Source organism: Chiroxiphia lanceolata, chromosome 6, assembly GCF_009829145.1.
Source record: "Chiroxiphia lanceolata isolate bChiLan1 chromosome 6, bChiLan1.pri, whole genome shotgun sequence".
NCBI classification, from domain to species: Eukaryota; Metazoa; Chordata; class Aves; order Passeriformes; family Pipridae; genus Chiroxiphia; species Chiroxiphia lanceolata.
This window is the reverse complement of record NC_045642.1, coordinates 41,069,090-41,076,358: the sequence shown is the minus strand read 5'-3', so window position 1 is coordinate 41,076,358 and position 7,269 is coordinate 41,069,090. Positions and strand designations below refer to the sequence as shown.

Sequence of the window (7,269 nt, the reverse complement as noted above, 5' to 3'; positions counted from 1 at the left end):
ATATTGTACTGTAATTTATTATTATTTAAATTTCTAATGCCTGCCAGTTGCTTAGGCATTTGCATTTTTATTTATTTATTTACTTTTAAAACCACATCAATTTAATGAAACAACAAGGCAGACGGCAAGCACTGGAAGGGCCACTTGACTGTGGCTAAGATGTTATAGGGTTTGAACTGTGATGGATAACCTCTAACAAGTCTCTTTACATCTTGATGTCTCCTCTTCTCCTCCCACTCTTTTACTGTTTCATCTGCTTATAACCTCTTGAGGACAGAGACCTTCGCCTAATTTTGTGTTTCTGTGAATGACAGCACAATAAAGCTTTGATGCTTGCTGAGGTCACCATGACTTAAATGACTAGTGTGGTGCATTTGATAAATCAAACTACTAAGGAGATATCCTCCAAACACCACTCCAGCCCAGAGGCCAGGCACTGTACAATTAGTAAGCATTATGTGAATGCCGGGAGGTCTCAGTGAAGGCCAAAAGGAGCCGTTGTACCCTTTCCCTCCATCTGCATATTTTTCACCCATCTTCACAATGTTTTTGAGTGCTGCTAATCTGTATGAAGAATATTCTTCATCAGAATGTCTTCCTCACAAGGACATAAAACCAACTCACTCGATCCTTATCTATATGTGGAAGTCAGAAATTTGGCATGATGCTATCAGTACAGCAAGATGACAGGCCAGTAAAATAGAGGTGTAACAAGCAAGGACCCCAATACTTCCTCAGGCAAAGAAATGGAGATAAATTGGCAAAACCAGTCATGTGTCTTCTTGCAGACTTTTGTCCTGGCATCTGCCTGTGATGTCCAGTCTCTTCAGGGAGGCTTGACATGGCAAGTGTCACCAACCCTTACTCAGGGAGGTCACTTGACTCCTGAGCTTCCAGAGCACAAAAACTGAAATGAGTATAATGGTCTCTAGTTTTCTGTCACTGATTTGGGATTCCTCCTAAGACCAAAGCTGAAGCATCTGGAAGGCAAGGTAAGTGGCCATGTGGTATAACAGGCAGTAGTTTTTCCTTTTCAGACACTAGGGTTACAGATCTGTTCTGCTGGGACACTTGAAAGCAGTGGAGACATGAGTTTCACTGAGCACCCACCGGAGAGCCTCAGGTCAGGTGGAGTTCATAGATGTTTCTCTCTGCCTCTCTCTCTTCGTGAGGCAGCATAAAAGCTGCCAGCTCACTGGGATAAGGCAGGAGCAATAAACATTTTCTCCTTTCCTCTCTGTGTTTTAGTAAGAGGATTACATATCTCCTCCTTCTAGAATAAACCTCTTTGCAGGGAAGATACTTCTCAAGCCCTCTTTGGAGATCAGTCTCCGCGTCAAGACTCCTAAGATTCAAGCCATCACAGCAGCCAGTAGGAAATGAACGCCAGTTAAAAGGGAAAGGCTTTTACAGCTCTGCAGGACTGCAGGGTAAGGACAGTGTATGTGCTGCCACAGCGGAGGGATCCTTGCTGGGTTCACAGCTATGGGAAACAGAAAAATAAGGAGGCACAAGCACAGAGCAAAGTTCAAGCTCCATCCATGATGACAGGAGACCGCTGCTGGAGCCTTGGGAAGACACAGCTAACCCTCTTCCTGGAACAGCTTCACCACTGGGGACAAATAACCCAAGAAACAAAAGAGGGAACCTCTTGTAACTTTAACCCTTGACCAAATATGACTGAAAACAGTTCCCAAGTTTGCACACGTGCATGTAATGAGTACATTGTTAAAACAGAGAAAGCAAATTAAAAGCTTTAAGACATAGTTTTATGTTTTACTATGTTTAATGCATAGACATTAATTAAGGACCTTTAGAATGACCACAACATCCAAATCAGACTTAATAGCTAATATATTGCATAACTTTGGAAACATCAACTAGCAATTACTCTGTTTGTTTACAAAACACCTATGCATTAAAATGAAAGTCTGTGTGACAAGGTTAAGAAAACTACTCACTTCCACTGAGCCCCCTCAGCACACACTGTTCTTGCCTTCTGCTGGGTCTATCTCAGCCACTGTGACTCTACAGACCTGCTCTGGCTCCTGTTTTGTCTTCTGACTCTCTCTACTCTGTCTGTAGTAGGTCACTTTCTGCTATCACACTCTCTACTCTCACTGTAGTAGTTTTAGGCTAGTGGTATATAAGCGCACGGGGGTTTTTTTAGCATTTCCTATGGCTTTAGTCATCCTCTTCACCTACCTTAACCTATGTGAATCATTTCAATGTTGCCTAACTGCCTTTTGGAGCAAAAGAAACATCCTGATACGTAAATACATCTTGCCATCTCAGACCTCCCATCAGCATAGAGAGGGATAGTCTGATTCATCTCCATGTCCCCTCTCATCTTTACAGCTTTCCCCTTCCTGACCACGCTGGGACCTCTGATGATCACAACTCACAGAAGATATATTCCTTGAGTCTCTCTGCTACCTACTTTCCAGGGGCAGGAGCTGCCCTCTATATGAAGGGTAATTGGGGAGAAGGGACTGCTGCAGCTCGACCTGCTGCTACTGCGGCACTGTGCCCTTTCCCTCTCTCTGTTGACTATTTTAATGGTTCTTCTGTACTTTTGGATGGCATGGATGCATCACAGGTAACTCCCTTTCCGCTTGTACACACATTTGTTTGCCTGCTTGCCCAGTGAGATGGCTGGGTTTTGGAAGCACCAGGTGCAGCTGCTGGGACTGCTGGATGGAGAAACATTTGCCTCCTGAGCCCGTTAATTAGCACAGTAACGGTAACTGTGCTCCATTAGCCAACCCATGTGGTCAAGTCCCCTCCTCGTCCACCAACCTTGCCCTTAATGAGAGCTGGAAGGGGGACACTCACAAAACACTGCTTCAGAATAATATTCGGCTTTGTCCACGCCGGTAACGAGAGCTGACAGGATCACTACGTCCATTTCTCTTCTAATTAGCACACTTCCAGCTCGGCCTGAGCCAGCAGCCAGAGAAAAGCGATCGGACAACCGTACCGAATCACAAACACAAAGAGGCCCATTCCCCATAATTAGGTGAGACAATCCCTCAGTCTTTTCTCGGCTGGAGCTTGCCGGTAAGACTCTCGCTGTTTTGGTAAGTCCCAGCAACACAAGTTACACGTCTCCCCAGGACACTAATAAGCCCCTAATTGTCTTCCGCTTCACACGGCTCGTACCATAGGTCTGACTTGGGGGAATTCTTCTAACAAGCGGCAGCCAGCGCTCCCTGCACCACAGACGGACAGGGAGCCGCCTCTCGGGCACCGGCAGGAGAAGGGGGACGGGGAGAAACAGCCAGAAAAGCAGTCCAGGCGCTGGGGCCCAGCTACGCGGCACGGGGCTGGTGGCTGGGCAGCAGCCACAAGGTGCTGGAGACATGGAACTTCTCCATCCTCACTCCATCTCCACTGTCTCCCTGCGTGGTGGAAACCCAAGTTCAACTCTTTGGCCTGCCTTCTCCTCTGTCGTCTCCAGTGGTGGTCACAGGTACTCACGCTTCCATGCAGAAATGCACCGTCAAAACCAAACATCTGACTGCACAGATTTGCCCTAGGTCTCTGCTAAGGCTTCCTGGGGACTCAGAGAAATGCAGCACCTGACATACACTTTTCTCCAGTGAGGGAATGCCTCAGAGTTCAGGCTGGGAATGAGCACGTGTAAACAAGACCCTGTCAGTTCTCGTGGAAAGGAACACGTGCTGGGTCTCACAGGGTGGGTTTTTAAAGATGCCAACAAAAGGATTGAAAACAGGAGTTGTGAGGGAGGTACGAGACGCCAGCTCAAGCTCCCTTATCAAAACAAGGCAAAGGAAGGCATACGCCCTCTGACTTTCAATCTGACACTTCCTTGAGAAACCATCATCAATCAAATACTTTTCAGCAAAACATTTGCCCTAATTTTTGATTACAAGTTCATATTGAGCAAAATATCACAGCTAATCCTGTTAAGGATAGCCATGGCCTGCAGATCCCTTTGCCTCCCGTGCATCTGATTACAAACTGATCCCTGCTGCAAATCAGGGCTCACCCTGATTCCTCCCACAAGGAGCCCCTAGAGAACCGATTTGTCCGCTGGTTTTACACATGCTGTTTGGCTTCAGTGTGCTAAACAGTTTCTTGGAGAAACCCAAGACAGAGTGACAAGCTGATCCGTGCAGAGTACAACAGGAAGACAGATGCAAGTGCTTTCCCTGAAAGGCAATTTGGGATTATATATGTATATGTGTGTGTATATATATATATATATATAAAGTAAAACTAGCCATAACTAATAAGTTACTTTAATACAGAGAGAGGAAAACAAACTGAAGGCCACAGAACCAGGCAGCCTGAGCATCTGTGTCCACTTGGATTGCTCTGATGGTCTCTTGTCCCTCATTCTCATGCAGCTGATGAGCTCTCTTCCTGCCTTTTCATACAGAACTTGCTGCATTTTGGGCTATTGTAGTAAGTGGAAGACGACAAATGGCAAATTTCTGAAACTTCAGGATTAGCTTTAGAATTCTGTGATTATGAAGAAAGTGGTTAGATGTATGCAGTATTTTTGGAAGGGAAATCCTCCCTGGCATCTAAGTGCCTGCAAGCACAAAATTTAATTACCCTGTATTATTACGCCTACTCATCAGCTATGGACCACAGAGCCAGCCTTTCAAGTGATACAGAACCAAGTCAAGTACTTTGTCCTCCCAGAGATCTGGTCAATAAATAAGGTGCAAGGTCATTCTTATTACCCATTTTTTCTACTAGCAATTAAGTAAGGGCTTTCAAGCTCAGTCCTCTTCCTTTTTTCTGTTCCTTACTGAGGTGTCTATAACAGAGACAGGGAGGGAGCGTTCTGGCTTCACTGGTCACTGATCTGTATTATAGGAATCAGCAGGCAGGCCAGAGGTCAACCATACAAACCCAACAAGAAAACGCCTATTCTGTACAACCATCAGCTGCCTGGAGTCAGTCATCCCCCTCAAAGGGAAACCACAGAAAAGGTCAAGTCTAAAAATCTTCAGTTTCAGTGGATGATGAAGTCAAAATGTGAAGAGATCCTGCCATGCTGAAAATCTAGCACAACCTTAATAAAACCAGCATTGTTGCACATTCTCTATGAGGAATGCGGATTACATTCTATAGAAACTGGATCAGTCCATACTTCTCTGGCCACTTAACCTTTTAACTGTCTTTATGTGAATTTTATGACTGGCCACAATGATTGACTTCAGGATTTTGCATTTCACATCCCCTTGAACAAAACTCAAAGCACTGATGTAAGGACTGACTTGCAGAGTTAACATGTCTCTAGAATACCTTTGATTCCAAGAATACCACTATTATATAAAAGCAAAAGGGTTCAGTCTTCTTCAATTCCTTTTCCTTGATCTTCTTTTTCTCTCTTCTTAATTTTTTTTCTTTTGTCTTGCCTTCTAAAATATCAGGGTCCATCTCTTATCAAGGCAATGCATATTTGGCATAACACATACAATATCTTTTGGATATATCTGGCTGATGTATATACTGGGACATGCACATAGAAAACATGGGGTTTGGTAATTCTGTGGTGGGAAGTTTTTGCTATAGTGATTACAGAAATGTGTTTACAACATTTGCATTTATTCTTCTAATCATTTTCATTCAGCTCAGAGTTTGTTGGTCCATAGGAAGTTTCTGTCCAGCTATAATTCTCTGGGCTGAAGATACAGAGATGACCATTCTACAGAATTCTACAGAGATAACTTCTACAAAAGTCTTTCAATGAATCATCATCTTCTACTAAAATCTGATTATTCAATAACTTCTTAAAGAGTGTCAGTGGCATACAAAGATGGGGGTACAACACTTAAGAAGTGAGGATTATTTTCATGCTACATTAAGTTTGCTTGCCATGTTCAGATAGTTCAAAGATGCGACAGATTTCCCCATTACAAGTACCCTTGTTGTTTGAGGTTCTTCCTTAGGAGAGTGTGGATGAGTAAAGGTGAGGATGCTTGAAATGCCTCTGTTAAGATTGCATCTCTGGTGTTTAGAATGACTGCTGGCTCTAGGAGAGTATATGTATCAATGTGGATTTTCTGCAATAGTAATTTGCAAGTTGTCTTTTTCTTTTGATTGTGTATATCTAAAAATTTGTATTAGTTTAGAAGTATTACAGAAATATTTATGAAATGTTACGGAACCTGAGGGAGCCCAGGAGTCCAGGATTTCAGACCACTTGACAAAGATGTAATTTACCTTTTTTACATACTGCATAGGCTGATGATGGAATTGCCAGGTGTCAATTCATCAGCATGGAGTTGCTGGCATCACTGTCATCGTGATTTGGAAAAAGTATTGTTTGCCCAGCACAAGTTACTGTGGGTGAAGAAGTGGACAAGTTTAGCTGCATACTCAGATTGCAAATCTAACTGATGATCCTGTTCTTAGAGATACTCAAAACAGGATTTAGCCCATGATGATGTGGGAGAAAACAGCAGAGTAACAAAATACAAGCTGTAATTAGGACTTACATGCTTCCACAGTATGCTTGCACTCTGAATACTCTGCAATTTTGATTATGCCAGCTCAGGCTGTAATAGAAGACAGACAATTGAACATTGTGAACACAAGAAAGGTGAACATAACCATGGAACCAAAAACATAACAGAACCTGAAAAATCATGAGTAGTGCATAGATAGCAAAGAAGAAAAAATCCAAACATCTGTGTGTGACAATAAAAGAAATCAAAGATTCAAAATGGAATTAATTATCAGGTAAGCAGGTTTAAAACAAGCAGTTACTTTCCTCCCTTTTTTTTCATTTTTAACTTTTCTTTGTATAACTTAATGATGGAACTCACCATCCAGGGGCACTTTTGAAGCCAGGACTACAGACAAATTAGGACTAAGACAAATTTATGGAGGGAAGGGTCTACTGTGGACCAGATTTAACTAAAACAGATTGCTGGATGCTGTGTAAGTTACTCTAAAGCAAAATCACTGCGTAAGCCCTTTGTTTATATCCTTCCCTATCCTTCTACAACTGTTTATAAGCAAAGAGAAGATTACAGATAAGACAGGCTTGTGATTTGACTTGTAATAGCACCTTAAATTTTTACATAACATAAAAACCAGTAAAACAAACCAGAATAAGGTTCAAACATTACCTCCAAGCTGGATTAATCAGTTTTCACTAATCTGTCATTTCTAGGTGACTTCTTGAGATAAATATGAAGCAATGTCGAGAACTGTGGGTTCTAGGACTGTTACAAAATGGTTAATTTCATAACGGCAAACCAGTGAGTTAAATGGAGTATTGTG

General features: G+C 42.7%; 1 long non-coding RNA gene across 1 annotated transcript; it reads left to right on the top strand.

The window, feature by feature from the left end:
* The first annotated feature begins 2,734 nt into the window (after positions 1-2,734).
* Positions 2,735-5,091, top strand: LOC116787947. Its single transcript, XR_004357496.1, has 3 exons — positions 2,735-3,019; positions 3,168-3,472; positions 4,852-5,091. It is a non-coding gene; the product is annotated as an uncharacterized LOC116787947 (long non-coding RNA).
* The last annotated feature ends 2,178 nt before the right edge of the window (positions 5,092-7,269 follow it).